The following is a 23,203-nucleotide window of genomic DNA, read 5'->3' as shown; positions in this document are numbered from 1 at the left end:
TCTCAGACTCTCCGGATCCAACTCTTTTTCTGATGCTGGGCAGATGCCAGGGGCACTCTGCCCTGTAGCCAATGCTTCTGCTGGGGCACCAGATGAGATACTCTGGACTTGCTGCTGATCACCATTTCCCAGCCTTCCAGCGCCTGTCTCAACTCCGCCTTCTGAGACCTTCATGCTATCAGCTTGTCTCGCTGCCTGGTGGACCTCCGGTGCGTTCCGGCATTCTAGCGCTCGCAGTGCCCTTTGTATCATCGCTGCTTCTTCCATTGCAGTTAGTACGGGAAAACGCAGGGTCACCCCTGGCCCCATTTGCTTCTCATCTTCGTGACTGTCTGCTATTTCTCTCGGACAGTCCCAGGCAACGGGAGCCATGCCAGGCTGCTGATCACCGTCAAACAGCCGCTTGTAGGCAATCTCGAGCTCCCATTCCTGCTCAACCAGGAACTCCAATTCCTCCAGGTCACACGCCTCGTCGGGGAGGTCCAGCACCTCATCTCGGAAATCCAGAATGTGTTCCAGCCGCCACTCCTCATCGTTCCCAAAGTCTGGGTCTCCGTACATTTTTTGATGGAGCAGCCCCACGCCGCCATAGCCAACGCCTTTTGTTGGGCTGCCATCTGCTGTACCTGGCCACAGTTGAGCCGCGAACCACCGGAGGGCTCTGTAGCTTGCGTCCAGCCTCATTTCCTCCTGGACCAATCTTCCGAGCTCCGTCTTCCCTTCATCTCGCGGTCGTTCCCTCAGGAACACCTCTCGCGCACGGTACTGCTTCCGGTACATCTCTGTGGAGGAGGGAAGGATCTTCCCCTGATGGTGCCGCTCGTGGCTTAGCGCCTCATGCCAGAGTTGCCGGCGGATCACATCCTCCCAGCCGAGCCTGGTGTGCTCTGTCGCTGGTCCCCGATGGTGCTTCCGCATGCCTTGCAGCCTCCTCCCGAACTCCGCTCTCATGCTGGCTGGTCCCCGTATCACTCCTCGGCAGCTGCCCAGATCTTGAATCCTGGTGGTGGTTTGGATGTCCTGGACTGCAGGAGACATCCCACCGCTGCCAACCAATGTAACGGATCTTTGTACCCCAGGTGGGCACATCCGCCGGATCTGTGTCTCCTGTCCTCCAAACGCACCCACAGCCTGCAGAGAAGCCATATCCAGCCCGTAACCCCTCAATCACGAGACAATCCACACAGGTGTTGAGGGTTAGCCATGCAGAGCTTAAACTGTTTATTACATTCCAAGACAATAGTTACACACAGCTAAGGGGCACTCCCCTTAGCCCTGCAAGGGGGGGGGGATGAGACAAGGACCAACCAACAACCAATGAGAACTGAACATTTGTACATTTGAAACTGCAAGTCTTAATACACACCCCCTGCGGAGAGAGGTCTCCAGCCCAGCTCAGGCTATTGTCTGTATCATGAATCCACACACTTAGACACAGGAACAGGAGGAGGGGGGGGGGATGGGCTGTAACATTACATTAACTCAATGGCATGAGTCCTGCCATCTTCCTTTGTTCAGAGGATGAATAAAGAGGAAATAAAATGCAATAAAAGTGCAATGTCCCAAACTCATAGGAAAATGACACAAAGGGGTTTACAATCCAGGGACAGGGTGATCCGTCACAGTGCTCCCCCCTTGTGGAACACTCCGGCAGACCCGGCTTGACCCTTTTCAGGTCAACTTGGGGATGTCCGGATTTAGGTTAGGGGCTGAGTTCCATTTGCCGGGACAACCCATCAGCGTTGCCATTTTGCTTCCCAGGCCAGTAGTGGATGGTAAAGTCAAAAGGCTGCAGTGCCAAACTCCAGTAGCTTCTGGCCCATAGTCTGTCGGTAGGAGGCTTGCGCACAGTCCCCTCCAAAACACACAGTGACAGTGGGTTCTGTCACAGTGTGTATATATATATATATATATATATATATATATATATATATATATATATATATACACACACACACTTTTATAAATAAATGTAAACTAAAATATAATAATAAATGTAAACTAAAATATAATCTATGGGGACACTTCTCTTAAGGGGGAATCTATGGGGACCCTGCTCTAAAGGGGGATCTATGGGGACCCTGGCCTGCTCTAAAGGGGATCTATGGGGACCCTGGCCTACTCTAAATGGGATCTGGGGGCCCTGCTCTAAAGGGGGATCTATGGGGATCCTGCTCTGAAGGGGGATCTATGGCATAGATCCCCTTTAGAGCAGGGTTCCCATAGATCCCCCTTTAGAGCAGGCTAGGGCAGGTCCCCCATAGATCCTCCTTTACAGCAGGCCAGGGTGAGGTGAGGTCCCTCATATGGATCCCCCTTACAGCAGGCCAGGGTGAGGTCCCCCATATAGATCCCCCCTTACAGCCGGCCAGGGTGAGGTGAGGTCCCCCATATAGATCCCCCTTACAGCAGGCTAGGGTGAGGTGAGGTCCCCCATATAGATCCCCCCTTACAGCAGGCCAGGGTGAGGTGAGGTCCCACATATAGATCCCCCTTACAGCAGGCCAGGGTGAGGTGAGGTCCCCCATATAGATTCCCCTTACAGAAGGCCAGGGTGAGGTGAGATGAGGTCCCCCATATAGATCCCCCTTATAGCAGGTGAGGTGAGGTCCCCCATATGGATCCCCCTTACAGCAGGCCAGGGTGAGGTGAGGTCCCCTATATAGATCCGGGATGACCAGGCTAGTCCCTCCCCCAGACAGTCCCTCTCTGCACCGCACGCCTGTCTCCCCCACCACTCCACAGTGGGCGGCGCCGACTGAATCGGATTCGGCCTGGAGCTGAGCGGCCGAGCCGCCAAGCCGAGGCCAGCCAGCAGTGAGCCAGGGGCAGAGAGCAGACTCAGCAGCGGCGGCCATGGCGGAAGCACAAGGGTGATTAGGGTGTGCCTGGGCACACCCCGTGCGCACGCCTATGCAAAAGGTGAGGTGGAGAAGAGGGGGTTCTGTGGCTGCACAGAGAGGTGAAGGATCTGAAGGAGGAGTTCTGTCCTCTCTGCTGCCAACTGCTGAGGCGGAGGGGGGGGTGGTCAGAGACGAGCTTCTCTGCCACAAGGATCTGGCAGAGGAGTTCTGTCTTCGTCTCTGCTGCTGACTGCTGAGACAAATTGGGCCCGGAGGGCCAGATTTGTCCAATAGGCCTTGTATTTGACACATGTGGTCTAAGCAATTTGATGACATCCCTCAGTTCCATGCTCAACATATTTCATCACGACATGCAAAAAAATATTGATTTCTTGAATTTTTTATATTGTGTGCAGGTTGAATTAGTGGGATGTTTAAGGTGACCAGATTTTGAGACCACGCTTTTTTTCCCGATCATATGATAGTGTTCATTGACATGAATGGGGTCAGGTAATAAACTTTGGCAGTTTGAGAATTTAAATATCTTTTCCGTAAATCGCAGCAAACAGATTCTATTACATTCGTTTACAGTTTTTCTGCTATTGCCTCACTACATGCGTCCTCATCAAGACATTTCTTGTATGTCATCCTGTGATTACAGTCTCCATGTAGCTTTGCCACAAATGAAATTGTAAAAAAAAATGCATTGTTTGTGCATTTAATCACTTGTAAGCTTGCTTGGAGAGAGACTAATAAATGATGACATGGAGCAGAGAGAAGGAAAGCAGATTACAACATGTTGCAGTTATGTTGTTACACAAATCGATGTGTATTAGCAGAGTGGTGTACTAATGTATCCCTGAGGAACTGTGGGATAAAAATCCACAAACCAAACTCCGACTGCTCTGCCAGGCCTCAGTACTGTAACACTGCATAAGTGACATCAAAGACATCCACTAGGAGCAATTAACAATTAGCCTTCTCCTCTGTTCAGAAGAGCCCAAATGAGGCAAGGAGCTGCTGGAAATAAATGTGGAAGAGCTGAGGCATGCAGCTGAATCGTAGTGCAGTATCTGCTGGGCCTTGGAATGGGGTTGCTGTGTTTGTTGTTATTGGTGAGGCTAGGGAACTTGGCAGGAGGAAAGCAGCCAGTTCCCACTTAGTCCCTCAGTCAGGAAAGTCTCACAGCCTGCAAGGAGACAGGCTGACTGAAAGAGACCAGCCAGCTAGAGCACAGATAAGTTAAAGTACACAGAGTGGACGTAAATTACCACGACCCTCAGCAGTGGGACATTGACCAGGTCCTGTCAAGCTGAGGACACATATTGGTGGGGCTGTGTGTCTCCCTGGCATTTGCTTGTGTTTTTAATAGACGGAAGGGATCCCCTGTAGACCGATTGGCCTGTTTTGTTCGGTGTCACGGAGGCCAGAGATTGTAATGCTTTGTTGGCACTGCAGGAAGAAAGGAAATGAAATTGTCAAGTGTTAATAATAACAATAATACAATAAAAAATGTTTCTTGCAGAGCACCTAGACTCTATAGCATGCTAGTATAACTTCTCTGATTCAAAACCTGACCAGAGTTTTTCGTCTTTATTTTAGGCGAAGTCAAAAAGTGTTTTTGTTATCTATTTTCTTTTACACTATATTGTCAAAAGTATTGGGACGCCTGCTTTATCACGCACATGAACTTTAATGGCATCCCAGTCTTAGTCTGTAAGGTTCAGTATTGAGTTGGCCCACCCTTTGCAGATATACCAGCTTCAACTCTTCTTGGAAGGCTGTCCACAAAGTTTAGGAGTGTGTCTATGGGAATGTTTGACCATTCTTCCAGAAGCACATTTGTGAGGTCAGGCACTGATGTTGGACGAGAAGACCTGGCTCACAGTCTCCGCTCTAATTCATCCCAAAGGTGTTCTTTCGGGTTGAGGTCAGGACTCTATGCAGGCCAGTCAAGTTGCTCCACTCCAAACTCACTCATTTATGTCTTTATGGACCTTGCTTTGTGCACTGATTCGCAGTCATGTTGGAACAGGAAGGGGCCATCCCCAAACTGTTCCCACAAAATTGGGAGTATGAATTTGTCTTGGTATGCTGATGCCTTAAAAATATCCTCCACTGAAATTTAAAGGCCAAGCCCAACCCCTGAAAAACAGCCCCACACCATAATCCCCCCTCCACCAAATGATTTAGACCAGTGCACAAAGCAAGGTCCATAAAGACATGGATGAGCAAATTTGGGGTGGAGGAAATTGACTGCCTTGCACAGAGTCCTGACCTCAACCCAAATGAACCCCTTTGGGATGAATTAGAGCGGAGACTGCAAGCCAGACGTTCTAGTCCAACATCACTGCCTGACCTCACAAATGCGCATCTGGAAGAAGGGTCGAACATTCCCATAGAACACTCCTAAACTTTGTGGACAGCCTTCCCAGAAGAGTTGAAGCTGTTGTAGCTGCAAAGAGTGGTCCAACTCAATATTGAACCCTACAGACTATGACTGGGATGCCATTAAAATTCATGTGCGTGTGTCCCAATACTTTTGACAATATAGTGTATGTTTGTATCTGGCCTGCAATTCAGAAGCCCCCATTCACACCTGGACATTTTGATGTGTGATTTCCATTTGGGCTCATTCACACCTGAGTGCTGTTTCGCCTGTCACAGGAAGCTTGATAAAGTACATGGGTGTCTTTGGGGCAGACATGCATGTTTTTGGGCCCATAGACTTTGTTGGAAGTTCCCCCTAATCGCCCCACATAACACATAATTGTAAAGATCTCCACCATTATGCAGGCATATTTCTGTAGGGACTTTCCCTTAACAGCTGCATACATGAAGATACTCTGCAGGCACAAGTAAAATCTGAATTTTACTTGTAGTAAAATACAGGGGGTACATGCCATAAATGCAGCCCTCATTGAAAGGTTAGGGAGAGAGAGGCAATAGGTGGGTCTTGCAGCAAATGTGAGCATTTTCTTTACAAGAGGACACACAAGAAAGATGTTACATATCCACAATGAGTCGGTAGAGAGGCCAAGGTGCCTATATGACATCACTACTTCCTTGTTTCTAATTGTATTAAGTGCAATGAGAAGGTGGTGGAGGAAGGGTTCACATGTTTTAATGGAAAAAATGTAAAGTAAATGTAAACCCTAATCTAATATATATCATAAATTATTGATTTTTTAAAATAAAATTCTTGTTTACACTTTTTTTATTTTTGCATTGGTGATCTCACGCAGCATCCTTACCTCCAAAGAAGCTTCTGTCTTCTCTGGTCTCCTGTTCCAAAAGCCCAGGACTCTGTAAGCAGCACCAACCTCTCTGACACACCTGAGCTGTAGAGGAGATATTTACTGCAACAATGTGTAAATTACAAAAATACCCATGTAGAAAATGGCAATAAACACTTTTAGTATGTAAAACAGTTGAAAATTATTGTATACAGTAAATCTGGTAATAAACAAGCAGACCAGTAAGTGACCCTGAATCCCTATACTGGGGAAAGTCCTGTCTAGGGAGCGCTGCTATGACAATGGTCCAGCAGTCTTTGTCAAATCCTTTTCTCCTGACCAGTACATTGGGGCCCAAATCTGATGTTGAAGCACTCAAAATTAAATCGCTCCAAACTCGGTTGTTGGTGTCTGAACAGTGTGCCCTGTGATGTTTCCAATAAAAAAAAAATCCTGGAGCTCCACTTTAGTGTTGCTCACTTACGGTACTGGAAATTGTACACTGTAAAGAAAATGGCAGCAATTCTCACTTCTTTTATTTTACCCTTCAGACTTAGCAATGTAATGAATTTGGCCATAGAATAGGTACTATGTAACATTCCATTTATTTGATCGAGCTATTACATTATTGATCCAGCTCCTCATATGCCTTCCATGAAGCACTGTAAGATCATAAATGAGTACAGAAAGACATTAGGTCTGGTACAGAAACCTTTTTGTCAGCCTCTGACGTCATCAATAGAACAAAAGCTAATGATTGTTCCTTCCCTTTACATGAAATTAGAACAAAAGAGGTGTCATAGGTGTTAGGTGACATTTTCAATGTCAGCATTTCTTTATTTGTCACTGGTTAATATTAAATCCTGCCAAGAAATGTAATGATCTATTTTTTCAAGCAGTCTATTACATATCGCCCTGAAGTCTGTAACTGCACTGCCACAGTGAGAACCTTTACAGCAGTGTTTCTCAACTGGGGTCCACGAGAGGTCCCCAGGGGTTCTGCAGTGATCTACCTGTCAATCGCAAGCCGCTGACAGGTAGCATGCATCTCCACTGCCTACACTCACGTCTTCTTGCAGGCCAGTCCCTCCCCCTTCACATCCATCCCAGGTGCTTGTATGTGATAGGAGGGACAAGGAAGGAAGGGCTGGCCGGGAACAGCGTGCGAGTGTCAGGACTATCACAGCTTCCCTGTGTACCTCTGCATGAAAAGGAAACTCCAATGTAAGAATGTGCTCCAATGTAAGAATGTGCCCTATTCAAATGTAGGAATTTACCCCGCCCCCATGTACTTGTGTGCTCTGTTCCTTTGTAAATATGTGCCCTGCTCTCTTGTAATCCCTATGCCTTGCTCCATGTAATCCTGTGCCCTGCTCCCATGTAATCATGTGCCCTGCTCCCATGTAATCATGTGCCCTGCTCCCATGTAATCCTGTGCCCTGCTCCATGTAATCCTGTGCCTGCTCTCATGTAATTCTGTGCCCTGCTCTCATTTAATCCTGTGCCCTGCTTTCATGTAATCCTGTGCCCTGCTCCCATGTAATCCTGTGCCCTGCTCTCATGTAATCATGTGCCCTGCTCCCATGTAATCATGTGCCCTGCTCCCATGTAATTATGTGCCCTGCTCCCATGTAATCCTGTGCCCTGCTTTCATGTAATCATGTGCCCTGCTCCCGTGTAATCATGTGCCCTGCTCCCGTGTAATCCTGTGCCCTGCTCTCATGTAATCATGTGCCCTACTCTTGTGTAAACATGTGCCCTGCTCCCATGTAACCCTGTGCCCTGCTCTCAAGTAATCTTCTGCCCTGCTCTCATGTAATCATGTGCCCTGCTCCCATGTAATCATGTGCCCTGTTCCCATGTAATTGTGTGCCCTGCTCCCATGTAATCATGTGCCCCGCTCTCATGATTTATAATAATCACTGCCTTCTCCCAGTGGTGATGGCTTCCCCTGCCCGCCCCCGCCCAGGAGCAGACAATTGCTCAGCAAGAGGGATTCACCTGTCAGCACTGACAGTGTTGATGGGGGAGTTTTGGGAATTTCTTTCCTGCAACCAGTGGTTGCAGGAAAGAAATGCGCACCATCTATGGCCTGCCTATGAAGTGATTTATTCTTACAAAGCAAATACACTTTTGCACACTGATACTGACTAGTATTCCTGTGTTTTTCTCCTTCCTCAATTTCTCTCCATCAATCAGCTAATGGGACCCCAGTGGTGAGGGAGAGGAGCAGGGGAGGGTCAAACAAGGATGCTGTGGAGGCAACAGACATCCTCCTTGTCAACTGATGACATCATTGGTTGTTAGAATGCCAGTGTCTAGAAAGTTGTAATGGTGCATAAATAAAACCTGTGGCTTTGTGTAAATAAAAGGCAGGCTTGGACCACCTGCTTGCTTGTATACAAATTTTGATCAATTTTTAGGCATTTTGGCAAGACACCCCTGAAGAAACCTCAAGGCACCCTGGTTGAAAAAGGCTGAACTATACTATCCCTGTTGGACAGTAGATCAGCAGTAGCTGAAGCTTCACAGGTCATAAAAGAAGAGACCGTAAGTAACCAGCCTTCCACTGTTTAGACATGTTCGACTATGGTTAGGTGAAGAGGTAATATCTGTTCCTATATCCTATACAAATAATTTCCTGTCTTGGAGAAAAGTACAGTTTTGTGAGGTGTTATGGTGTATGGCTTGATAGAGGTTTCCAGGACAAAGAAGACCTAAAGCTGGATACACACTATCCAACTTTTGTGGTTAGATTTCCTTCAGATTTACCTTTTCTATGTAGTGCAAGGGCCTGCCAGATTGCATACAAATTGAAAGTGTTTAGGTTTGACCTCATATTATATGGTTTTGGTAAGTCTAAAGGAAATAGTCTTCAGAAAATCTTATAGTGTGTATGGCCCTTAACTGTCATTTGCCAGCTTGGCAGTAAAGTCTGGAAAGAAGTATGCAATTCAAATCCGGTACATTTTCTGCTTTTAGTTTATTAAAATTAAATTATTATGTTTCTAATTAGGTCTGCAACATGAAAAGCAGCGGAAAGGTTGATATGAATTTTGGTAAGTGTTCACTGACTGTTAACATGTATATGATATCGTATCATTTATTATCTCTTTAATCATGTTTTACCTAATGGTACATGTAATACTGGTTATGTAAACTTAGTCCTCAGTTGTGTGTTTGCTTTTCCAATTTCAGCTGCTAATCTGCAGCAATTGAAGAAAACACAGGAACATGGGGCTTAAAGGGTAACTCCACTTTCTTGGGGAAAAAAATAGCATATAAAGAAAAAAATATATAAAAAATGACCTTTCTTTTTCAATCTGCAGCTGTTGTAATTTTCTGAAAGTGCAATGCAATATGGCTACCTGGAGCTGTTCTGTACACAGAATGTGTACTGGCCACACCCCAGAAACATAATTTCCTGCTTGTGTGATTGGCTCACCCTTTTTTCCCAGAAGTCTGCCTAAGATACAAGTCAGATTTCTGGCATCCCCTGCAACAAAAATGTAATTTTTGGTGAGATACTCCCAATAGGAACACGTCTAAAGGCCCAGCAGCTTTCCTCATTAGAGCTCTACAGCTGCACAGCTGATAGATAATTATGAAACCACTCCCATTTGACTCACTCAGCACAGAGCAAACAATGTTTTATTCAGAATAATAAAAGGTAGGAATCTGCAACAAATTTTGTTAAAATCCTTGTAATGTACATAGATCACCCAGAGGGGTATGTTTTTTTCTCAACAAAAGTGGAAGTAAGCTTTAATATCTCATAGGATCTATCATAGACTTCACTGTATTTGCTAGTATTGGTTATCCACAGTCAACTAGACTTGCCCTGTAATGTTAAAGGTATTTCATCACTCATATACTGTACATTAAGTGGCTTCGTTAGTTCCAACATGTGTCAGGAAAATTCCCCTGCATTTACAGCACCATGGGTAACTCATTCGCCCTAATTTAGTTACATGGTGTCATAAAATGTGTCAAAGCAGATGTTTTTTCTCCAAGAACATAATAAGGGTGTTAAAGTTTGTGAAACCTACCTATTTTAATCTATACAATCCAATTGCCATGGTGCTGTACAGTCTGGTATATGTGTTTAATTATGTGAGTTAAATGGCTGAAGGTGTGGATTGCGTAGATAAAGATATTAAAATGCCGGTATATGTGTGTAATAGGTGGAGGGTATATGTGTGTAATAGGTGGAGTTAAAGACCCTCATCCTTGTTTACACGCTGTTCACACTGAATGCGGCTTTGAAATTGTGCTACTTCAGTGCGATTTCAAAGTTGCTGGTCAGTGTGAATTTATGTGCGCCTTGCCAACATCTGTGTGACTTCATATACAGATGTCTATGCAAGTCACACATGAAATTGCCGAAAATATTGCAAGAACTTTTTTCAAACCAGTGCATGTCGGAAGCGGATTTCAAACTGTCGCATGACAAGTCGCACCGGTGTGAACAGGGGCTTAGGGATGGCTGCTACAGTTCCCCTTGCAAACCATTTGTCCTCCTTGTCCACAATGCGTATCTCACTGTCCTTCTACTGAATGTTCTTCATTCTTGTTGAACGGAGAACTATTTGGATGAGTGACAAAATGTCTTCAACATTATAGAACACATCCAGTTAAAACAAAAACATTCTACTATCTATACAATGAGCAGGATAAATTAAAACAAAAAAATTTCTACTATCTATACAATGAGCAGGATAAATTAAAACCTTCACAGACAGATCCCCTGAGGAAGTCATGTGGTACCGTGACGTAACGCGTAGGGCGTACACCAAAGGCAAACCGGAAGTGACGTTACGGGACGGACTGAACGGGTCCCGCGGCAGACATACGAGCAGATCGCTACAATTTCAAATGTGAGTTACTACATTTTTTAAAATAAAGGAATTATAATTTACTACACAATGATGGCCCCTTTATTTTGATGAGCTGCAAAAGGTCGATATAAAGATAAAGGAACTACAACCCCCAGATCAATTAAAGAGAGGAAAGGAACCCTCCATAAGGGAAATCTGCAGTCACCTGGCCATTCAAAGGAGATTAAGGAGTGGAGGAGACATAGGATTCAAGCATATAAAACACAGGCGTATTTGTTACTATCTTGAGGTGAGCAGTTAGAGCACATAGAAGTGCCAGCACTGAAGAGCACCTGGGTCACTGTTCTAAGGTGAAAGAAGTAAACTAAGGAAGACCGAATCTAAGAAGCAATTATTGAAATTATCACCTATTGATTGGACACTTTAGCACATAGTTTTAGTGAATAATACTATAATTTATGAAGTCTCAATGGAGATAATTTATGTTCTTTTGGCACCTATTTATGCATTTGCACTTTATATATTGGTATTTATTACACCATTCCTTTTTTCTATTTACCGGCACTGCATATATATTATTTATTCCCCCATACCCATCACGGCGTGTCTTACATGAAGCACTTTAACTATTGTATATTTGCACATAAGGAACGCACTTTGCACAGATATCTTTATTGCTCTAAGTGAAAAGGTTTTACGTGAACAATTTATTACTCATATGAGATCATTTGTTTTATTGTATGTATCACACCAGCGATATCGCTTCCAGCTATACATATGAATAATATTTACTTACTTGAATATATCAGCTTACCATACGCATATATTTCTCTGAAGCGCAGTACTCCCCCCCCCCCCCCTACATTTTCTTCACAGACATATTACTACTAAAGTTTTTAATTGGACTTTGCACTAACAAGCAAGACCCTATTGGAAATTCCTGCATGAAAGGTAGAGAAAATAAAAACCTTTGGGGGAGAAATGTTGGTAAATATACATACAGCCCTGGCCAAAAGTTTTGAGAATGACATAAATAATAATGTTCACAAAGTCTGCTGCCTCACTTTTATGATGGCAATTTGCATATGCTCCAGAATGTTATGAAGAATGATTAGATGAATTACAATTAATTAAGTGCATGAACATGAACTTAATCCCAAAAAAATAACATTTCTGCATTTCAGCCCTGCCATAAGAGGACCAGCTGACATCATGTCAGTGATTCTGTAGTTAACACAGGTGTCAGTGTTGACAAGGACAAAGCTGGAAATAACTCTATAATGCTGATTGAGTTAGAATAACAGACTGAAAGCTTTAAAAGGAGGGTGATGCTTGAAATCATTGTTCTTCCTCTGTTAACCATGGTTACCTGCAAGGAAACACATGCAGTCATCATTGCTCTGCACAAAACGGATTCACAGGCAATTATATTACTGCTACTAAGATTGCACCAAAATCAACCATTTATCGGATCATCAAGAACCTCAAGGAGTTCAATTATTGTGAAGAAGGTTAATGGTGCCCAAAAAAATCCATTGAGTGGCAGGACTATCTCCTACAGTTGATTCAGCTGTGGGATCGGGGCCCAACCAGTGCAGAACTTGCTCAGGAATGGCAGCAGGCAGGTGTGAGTGCATCTGCATGCACAGTAAGGTGAAGACTTTTGGAGGCTGGCCTGGTGTCAAGAAGGGCAGCAAAGAAGCCCCTTACCTTCGGGAAAAACAACAGGGACAAACTGATATTCTGCAAAAGGTACAGGGACTGGACTGCTGAGGACTGGGGTAAAGTAATTTTCTCTGATGAATCCCCTTTCTGATTGTTTAGGGCATTTCGAAAAAAACCTTATCCGGAGAAGAAAAGGTAAGCACTACCATCAGTCCTGTGCCATGCCAACAGCAAAGCATCCTGAGACCATTCATGTATGGGGTTGCTTCTCAGCCAAGGGACTGGGCTCACTCACAATTTTGCCTAAGAACGCCATGAATAAAAAATGGTACAAAAACATTCTCCAAGAGAGACCTCTCTCAACCATCCAAGAACAGTTTGGTGAGGAACAATGCCTTTTCCAGCATGATGGAGCACCTTGCCATAAGGCACAAGTGATACCTAAGTGGCTTTAGGGACCAAACATTGAAGTTTTGGGTCCATGGCCAGGAAACTCCCCAGACCCTAATCCCATTGAGAACTTGTGATCAATCCTCAAGAGGTGAATCGGATAGGTCTTGAAAAAGAAGAGTCAATGTTGCAAATATTGACTCTTTGCATAAACCTAATGTAATTGTCAATAAAAGCATTTTACACTTATGAAATGCTTGCAATTATACTTCAGTATACCATAGTAACATTTGACAAAAAGTGCTAAAAACACAGAAGCAGCAGACTTTGTGAACATTTTTATTTGTGTAATTCTTAAAACTTTTGGCAGGCACTGGCTTTAACGCTACAGAGAATATTATCACCATTCTTTTGGTGGGAATCCAGGGACTGCTGGATATCCCAAATCTCACAGGAAGACGCTCCAGCACAATTCAGGAGTGTTTTCTTACAAGGCTTCATGTACTTAGTATTACCTGGGATATTGTTGTGAAGAGCCTGACGACACCTAGGTACTGTGGGTAGAAGTCAGGGGTATATAAATACTAACTTTTTCCCCAAAGATTTTTGTTTTTACACTTTCAAGCTGTGAATTTTTGTGGGGAAGGGGACCCTAATAAGTAGGTCTTGCTTTTTCAGTGCATATGGCCTTTGTTTCAGCTAAAAGAATGCTGATGAAACTAGTGACATTATCATAGCATAACAAGTAATGTACACCAGACCAAACAGGTTTAAATTTAAAGTAACTTAATTTTAGACACAGTAGGTTTATAGGGTTTAACAACAATAAAAACTTACCATAAGCAGTATTAACTAATTATAAAGGTGGACCATAAAGGCTCAAGAACTCACCAAATAACTAGAATAACACATAAACAGTAAAAGACTGTTTTACTTTATGCAATTTTTTTTTTCATGCACTGTTTTTACTTTATGAACTTTATGGCCAGCATAACGTTCAGGCCCTAAATGCAGAATAATGTGTAAAATTCCTAATGTCCACAAAGATTATGATTTCATATCGTTTATACCGTAATAAAAGGAAACATAGGGAGGGAACAGCTCAAGATCCAGCCAATCCAATGCGGACAGCCTAGTCATGAGAAAAAAAAGTAAAATACAGAATAACCTGGTAAATGGTAGAGATCTTCACTTCGCATAATGAAATTGCAATCAGAGGTAAGTGATAGCTCAAAGATCTTCCTGGATAGAAGCCTTGTTGACTGTTCTGCCCAGCAATGGTATAATCAAGATCTACCGTAACTGATTTTTCTACCCAGAGACAGCATGACCTTGTGACCTGTAAGATAAAAGTCAGGGGCCAGCATCACTGATCTGACAGAAATTGGACCAGACAGGTAAGGGGGGAGTCTCGTAGCCCCATGAGGCCACGGCTTAAAGCCTAGGCGTCTTCAGGAACGTGTGAGAGGCAATAGAGATGCAAGTAAAGACAGAAAAAAAGATGACACGTGCCCTCTAAAAACCTGAAATACCTTGTAGTACATTTAGCTGTTGGAGTAAACACACAAAAACACAAAAAAGAAAAAAAAAAGAATAGATTTCTTACAACCCGTATCTCTAAACGAAAATGAAATTGCTATTTCCCTACTGCAAAGCATTTGGCTCTCTTCTTATCCCAACATTCACATTTCTTTAGTGGAATAAACCATTAAGATATAAATATGTTCTAAGATGTCATTTATATCTGGGTGGTTATGGCACTAAATTACTACCTGCAGCAACTCTATGGGAGAGATTTACTAAAACTGGAGTACTCAGAATCTGGTACAGCTGTACATGGTAACCAATCAGCTTCTAACTTCAACTTGTTTAATTAAGGTTTTGAGAATAAAACCTGGAAGCTGATTGGTTTCAGTGCAGAGTTTCACCAGATTTATGCACCCCCCCCCCCCCACTCCCAAAAATCCCAGTCATTATGAAGTTTGGAACTTGTAAAATAGGAGACCCTCTGTGCATACATGGAAGGTTTCCCAACCTGTTAAAGTGTATTAAATATACATATTTATTTGGTATTGTGGTATTAGTATTTACCATTGTCCATAGTCCAGTGTAGTCCACTGTAAGGAATATCAATTATAGCAATATTATTAGTTACCGTCTCGGAGTAAAGGCTAGTACACACCAGCAAAATGTCGGTTGGCATCGGCCAGATCAATAGAAACCTGCCGACATTCGGCCCATGTGTACAGCAGCCGGCCTGACAGAAGCCAGCCATTCGGGCAGCTGCTGTCAAAGGCTTGTGACCGAAAAAGGTTTGCCAACAGGCTCCCGATCATCGCTTGACCCGGGTTTTCTGTCGGGAGGGCCGTCCCCCCTGTCAGAACACAATAGCTCAGCAGGGAAGATCACTGTACCAATATCGCATAGTTAGTACAGTGCCTCCGTTTTGTTTTTTTTCGATCAACCAGCAGGGTTGAATGAAAAAACTAGTAGTGTGTGCGAGGCTTAACCCCAGGAACAGTTTAAGCAGATAACAAAATATTCAATTTATAAGAATGTTGTACTAGCTTCATCTACTTAGCGTCCTGGTGAGATTGTCCTCAGGAAATCTGCTATAAGGCAGTAGCATTACCCAATCTGTCACACATCACTGTAAGTCCCTAATGATGCTTTTTGTATATAACATCCACTTAGTTCACCCTAGTCTAACCCTTAGAGATAAGGGAGCTCACTATGTATGCACTATAGTGTATGTAATACTTATAGTTTCAAGGTCATTTAAAATACAAAATGAGATTACACCAAAGTTTTCTTAACCATTGTTTCTTTTTGATACAATTCAACTATTTGTTTTACTAATAGAAGTATATTAGTATATTGGCTAATATTTAACCGTTTTCTATGGCTCAGGAGTGCATTCACCTTATCAGCTTTTCAGAAGGTCACACATACAGTACAATACAGCAGCAAGCATTTAAAAGGTGATAAGCATCAGGTATGGAAATGTGTTGAAAAGAACTGTTGTACCTCTTGATTTATTTTCCTCTCTGTGCAATGTCAGTAAATGATGTACCTTGCCCCCCACTCTGCTCTCTACATGAAGTGCCAGAAATGACATCTGGACATTTAAATAACGTTCTTCTTCAGTTTCGCTGTCAGTGCTACTAGGAGTATATAACAGCATAGACAAATAATATAATCTGCCCATATGAAAATTCTATGCAGAAAATATCAGTTATAAATGACAATGAAAAAAAATTAGAAGTTAACTACATGTCACTGAACTTAACTACTGCTCCCATTGGTTACAGGTAATAAATGCAAAATAAACAGACCACTGTAGTCTTTGTGCCCTGTTTATAAATGTAAAATCCAATCCAGAAAAAAAAAAACACCACCTGGCCACAAACTGCAATCTGAAGATCAAAGGAGCCAGGCAGAAAATTCTCAGCTGAACAGTGACTTCATCCAATCAAATGCAGTCACTGTTGGGGTATTCTGACAGCCGCTGCTCCTTTGGCTGTCATAATTCCCCAACAGTGACTGCATCTGATTGAATGAAGTCACTGTTTAGATGAGAATTTTCTTCCGGCTCCTTTGATTTTTAGATTGCAGTTTGTGGCCGGCTGATGCTTTTTCTTTTTCTGGATCGGATTTTAAATTCACAAACAGGGCCATTGAGGGAGATTCTACCAACCATGGTGATTAGCATTATCCAGGCAGTAGCAGAATTTAGAAAATATTTGAATACATTAGTAGTAGATCTAAACCCTATCGAGATTACATTTTGTTTGCTAAATCCTTGTGTATCATAAACTATATCCAGTATAGTTCTACCTACATAAAACACTGTTTTCTTATGTTTTCCTGTCTCAGTACTGCTGTCTGATCTCCTCCAGCTTTTTCAGCAACTTCTGTCTTCATGCAGTGGCTCCATGGTCCCAGCAGCAGATTCACTGCGGGATCACCCTTACGATGCGGCGGAACAGGTGCCCCCCTCCTGCCGTGTCCCGGTCCTTTTCCCTGCTTACCGGACCCGCCGGCAGCGGAGAGAACGATCCGGTCCTGGATCCTCTTAGACAGGAAGTGGATTGAGGGCAAGATGGCTCTCACTTGACTCTATGGTCTTGGAGGACCAGAGCGATGTCAAATGTCGTTGCCTAGCAACCGGTTTAAAGAGACGATTTTGTTTTTAAACCATTTTTTTTCTTTTTTAGTGTACTTGTGAGGGCTTTTTGACCCCAGATCTCACAATAAAGAGGCCCTGTCATGCTTATTTCTATTACAAGGAATGTTAACATTCCTTGTAATAGGAATAAAAATGATCAAATTTTTCAAAATCTGTGTAAAAATAAAATAAAAAATAATAAATAAAATAAATAGGGAAAAAAAATAATTAATTAAAGTGCCCTGTCCCTGTTAGCTCACGCGCAGAAGCATACGCATACGGAAGCCCCACCCACATATGTAAACGGTGCTCTAACCACACGTGAGGTATTGCCGTGATCGTTAGAGCGAGAGCAATAATTTGAGCCCTAGACCTCCTCCATCAAAATGTCGCATATGGGATTTTTAAGCACCAAAGTTTGTCGCCATTTCACGAATGTGCACAATTTTGAAGCATGACATGTTGGGTATCTATTTACTTTACTTTTTAATTCAAAAATTGAATTTTTTCCAAAAAAATTGCGTTTGTAAGACCGCTGCGCAAATACGGTGTGATAAAAAATATTGCAACGATCTCCATTTTATTCTCTAGGGTCTCTGCTAAAAAATATATATATAATGTTTGGTGGTTCTAAGTAGTTTTCTAGCAAAAAAAAAGAAATCTGATTTTAGCTTGTAAACACCCCGTGTCAAAAATAGGCCCGGTCTTAAAGTGGTTAAAAACTGGCTAGATCTCAGTAGATGGTCTGGTTTTATGATGTAGCCTCGAAAGCTAGAGTAATGATTTTAAATCAGAACCCTTTTATTAATCGGAATTTCTCCTTTTGAATGAGCTGCTACTTTACACTACTACGTTAACAAAACTTGTCAAAATGTCATTTTTAGTTGTATTTCTTTCATTAAGGCCCTGTTCACAGCTGTGCATTTTAAGTGCGCTTTTTAGGTGTGGCACATTAAAAAAAAAAAAATCCTGCTTGCTGAAACTTCGATGTCCTTTTATAAAAATACATGTTATCTAGAGTTCAGTGGTAATGCATGAAAAATGCATGTAAAAATGCGTCTAAAACGCAACATATCTAAAATGTACAGCAGAGATGTAAACTGGTTTATAGACCTCCCACTACAAAGAATTTAAATCATTTTTCTACAGGCTGGATTTATACATACAGTATGTGTATCAAATTTGACACATAACCAGTTAACAAAGGGTTAGTACATATAACATACAACATTGCTGTATATTGGAGCTCAGTTTGCATTTCCATTGTGTTATTTGTGTGAGATGATTCAACATGCATATTTCTCAGAGTGTTCCATAGGTTTACAAAAGACCATGTTGGTGTAATGGGTCTTTAAACTCTATACAAGGTTCACAGTTCCCAATGTACCTTGACGCTCCTTGTACTTTTAACCCTGTTAAGACAACATGACCCTAGACCAGTAAACGAATAAAGATTAATCTGTAAATTGCAAAGATACTTGCATTAAAAAATATGTATATATTATAGTATATTTAAACTATGCAACAAATGCTAAAAGAAATGTAATATGTCGGAGCTCCATTTTTGTAAACAGATAAACCCAATTATAAGTAGATTGTTGCATTTGACCTGATTGCTATATACAGTAGATTTGCAGTGTTGCACGGTCATATAACTGTAACTTTTTTGTGATTTCCATTTATTTTCTTCTTTTTTCTATCTACTAAAATTGGAAATATCTTTTTATTAACATTTATAAACTTTGTCAGACATAATATAAACAGAAAATGTTTATGAATAGTGTAGGTGGATATTTATCTCTGTATTGAGAAAACTCATAGGGAATTTCTTTGAACAGCAGAAGATACAGGAAATGCAGAATTTTGTTTGACCTCACCATTTTTTTTTTTTTTTTTGGTAAAGGAAGAGTTCATTTATCAACTCCCAGCTATTAGTAGTCACGCTCCTTAGGGATACATTCATTGTCTCTTAAGCATTTTTTGTAAGTATCGTATTTTGCTTACAGTAATAGACCTTGTATTGTAGGAATTATGCTTTTGAAAGTAAAACCCAGACTTTCACAACTAGCACTGTCTAACCTCTAACCAGCATACATTCTTGTGCTAAGCACATGCATTAAGAATTTTTCAATTTCCATTTAAAAGTACTTTTTCTGACTCATTTCAAATTTCTTTTGACAAATTAACATTAGAGAACCACTATAAAAAAATGCTAATAACTGCATTTGGATATGTGGGCATGTATTTAAAGGATTTAATTTAATAATTCCTTTTTTATTTCAACTTCCTTTAACAACTCTTCTCTACATTTACATGCAAACCAAGCTGTCCAGTAAAACACACAGTGACAAGGGTTGTAACAAATTATACCACTGCAAGAAGTGCTTGCAACGGCCTCCTTTTATTCACAGGCTTTAAAAAAGCTTTATTATTTTAAAGATACAGTGCTTTGCGAAAGTATTCGCCCCCTTGAACTTTTCGACCTTTTGCCACATTTCAGGCTTCAAACATAAAGATATATAACTGTAATTTTTTTGTGAAGAATCAACAGGCCCAAACCATGATGCTGCCACCACCATGTTTGACAGTGGGGATGGTGTGTTCAGGGTGATGAGCTGTGTTGCTTTTATGCCAAACATAACATTTTGCATTGTTGGCAAAAAGTTTGATTTTGGTTTCATCTGACCAGAGCACCTTCTTCCACATGTTTGGTGTGTCTTCCAGGTGGCTTGTGGCAAACTTTAAACGACACTTTTTATGGATATCTTTAAGAAATGACTTTCTTCTTGCCACTCTTCCATAAAGGCCAGATTTGTGCAGTATACAACTGATTGTTGTCCTATGGACAGAGTCTCCCACCTCAGCTGTAGATCTCTGCAGTTCATCCAGAGTAATCATGGGTCTCTTGGCTGCATCTCTGATCAGTCTTCTCCTTGTAAGAGCTGAAAGTTTAGAGGGACAGCCAGGTCTTCGTAGATTTGCAGTGGTCTGATACTCCTTCCATTTCAATATTATCGCTTGCACAGTGCTCCTTGGGATGTTTAAAGCTTGGGAAATCTTTTTGTATCAAAATCTGGCTTTAAACTTCTCCACAACAGTATCTCAGACCTGCCTGGTGTGTTCCTTGTTCTTCATGATGCTCTCTGCTCTTTAAACGGACCTCTGAGACTATCACAGTGCAGGTGCATTTATACGGAGACTTGATTACACACAGGTGGATTCTATTTATCATCATTAGTCATTTAGGTCAACATTGGATCATTCAGAGATCCTCACTGAACTTCTGGAGAGAGTTTGCTGCACTGAAAGTAAAGGGGCAGAATAATTTTGCATGCTCAATTTTTCAGTTTTTTATTTGTTAACAAAGTTTGAAATATCCAATACATTTCGTTCTACTTCATGATTGTGTCCCACTTGTTGTTGATTTTTCACAAAAAATTACAGTTTTATATCTTTATGTTTGAAGCCTGAAATGTGGCAAAGGTCGCAAAGTTCAAGGGGGCCGAATACTTTCCCAAGGCACTGTAAAGAGATAGAGAGCTGTATTTTTCACAGGCTGAATACTGAGGGATTTCCTCTTTGCTGCAAGGAGACCGAAATGTGCACATCGCTGCTCCAGTGTGCACATCAACCTTCCAAAAGCTTGTGGATATGTGCTAAAGACTGGAGTTGTTTCAGGCAGATCCAGAAGTGAGCTGACATCTGAACAGTGAGACCCCTGTTATATTGCTGGAAATGGTGAGAGCACACTGATGTCATTAAACTGTTGCTGCTAGCAGACACTGAGCATATAGGTAATGGCCATCAAACCAGTGGTATTATTTACTGCATGAAGACTTTACTGGGACTGTACTCATGTACACCACTGCAAAAACTGGGCCCCATTGCTAGCCGGGTAAAGAACTAAGGCTGAAGACTTCTGATAGCTGCTTTACAATAACTTTGCCTATTTCGTAGTAAGAGCTACTTATTTAGGGAGACTTAAATCTCCTTGCTGTCATTAATATATAGTGCACTCTGTAGTAGATATAGCCTAGTGCTTGCAGAGGTGTTATAACACTATTGATTATCATTGCTGTTACTGTTTTGTAATGCCATTGCTTATTGCTGATTTTGTGGATTACCAAGTTTACTCTAATATAATGCCTAGTAAACATACTTACTATGATTGACCTAATCCTTTACTTACTCATTTATGTAAATAATGCTATTTACTGCAACCCTTGACAATATATTTGGTTCATTTACCATTAACCAGCCTGATGTTTGCTTTTTGATACTGAACTGAGGTTGTGTGTAGGGTATTTTAGCACTGCACCCTTGAGGGCTGCTGGATATTGCACTCTCGGGTCCCCCTGGGTTACCGTTAGCAACACTGGCATTCACAATTTAACACGTCTTGGCTCAGTCAATGATCAGTCCAGGGGTTTGTAGTTGTTTTTGGTGTTTTATTTAAATTAGGGATGGGAGAAGGGAATAGTGGGATACTCCAAATTAACTATTCACAATGCAGAGGACTCCTACTTCTGACAATGCAGCCAGGCTGCTGTTTCACCCTGCCACTGGGTGAATTTGGAATGATGGACTAAATTATCTTCAGGACACCATCCTGGTATCCTCTCTGTTGACCACTGACACCTGTCCACTGACTATCTCACTTTGGGGTGGCCCCCTCAGGTCAGGCCCCTTGACACAATCCCCTGTACTCACGATACTGTTTTTCTAGGGTCTCCAGTGTCTCCCCCTCAGTCAGCTTTCCTGGACCTCTGGGTTCAGTTCCGTTCCTCTGGCCCTCAGGACCACCTCCTGATGCCACGTGCCACTGCTACAGAGGAAGAGGCAGCCGCCACCCTCCCTTCGGTACTCTGCTAACCAGCCAAAGACCCGCAGCACATGTGCTCCTGGCTTTTATACAGTATTCCAGAATGCACAGAGAAAGCCTGTCTCTACCAATCACCAGGACTGTATCAAAGCCTATGTATCCATTGGTCAGGTTTCCTCCCACTGTACAACATGCCTCTATATTTGACCAGTGTGAAACACTCTCTAGACCCAATGAATCACATACTGAGCACACTGAGTAGACCTAACTCACAGATCCTGCTCTCTGGTAGGCAGAAAGCAATATAGATTTGCCTGCTGCCCCTCTGATAGGCAGACAGAGCTAAAAACTATACTCTCTCACTAGCACCTACCTAGGAGGGTGCTACACTCACCCCCCGCCAAATGAGCCATGTCCTCACTGGCTCTGGGCAGCCGCCCCTACAAAAATTATTTTACCAAAAATGTCCACAGAGTATCCCACAAACCTGGAAAAGGGGAAAAGGCAACTAACAAATGTACAGGGCCATGGGGCATACATCATATGTGGCCAGTAGATACAATAAATTATGTGAAAAAATATATGACTCTGCTGTACAAATATGCACATGGTTTTTTACACATAGCAAGTGCATTGAAATCAATACACCCCTCGCCAAACAAAAATCAGCTTGGACAGGTAGACATCATCCTGTCTAACTAACTAGATACAGTATCTACATGGCATAGAAATATACATTGAGTAATGGAGGGCCTAGCCAGACCCGGAAAGTCCCAAGCAAGCCTGCAAAGGAAGTTTGGTTAAGCATAAATGCATTGCTTGCTGCACCAGTTAGACTGTCCTCTGTTCAGAGGCGACCTTCTCACCACATCATCTCTGACTACACATTCTCGCAGAGATTCCCTTCAGTTCCTGCCCCCTCAGGGCACACTTGAGGCAACGTTCCATCGTTACTCCTGAAACAGATAAGAATTAGATCTTGCCAAGCTATATATCTATCTCATACTCTGCAACCAATTTTTGTTGACTAGATAATAGGCACAGTCCCTTCTTGACACTAGGGCACTGACTCTCTTCCTATTATAGTCAGACCCACAAGTTCAGAATAAAGACATCCACTGGTGTTCACAGTGTCCTTTCCTTCTGTAACACCGAGGCAACATATCTTCTTCTGTGACAAGCTATATTGCTGAAGCCTGAGCAAGCTTGTCCAACTTGTGAGTTTTGAACATCTCTTCGAG

Source organism: Pelophylax lessonae, assembly GCF_965119305.1.
Source record: "Pelophylax lessonae genome assembly, chromosome: 5".
Taxonomy (NCBI): domain Eukaryota; kingdom Metazoa; phylum Chordata; class Amphibia; order Anura; family Ranidae; genus Pelophylax; species Pelophylax lessonae.
Note: the sequence above shows the minus strand (reverse complement) of the source record.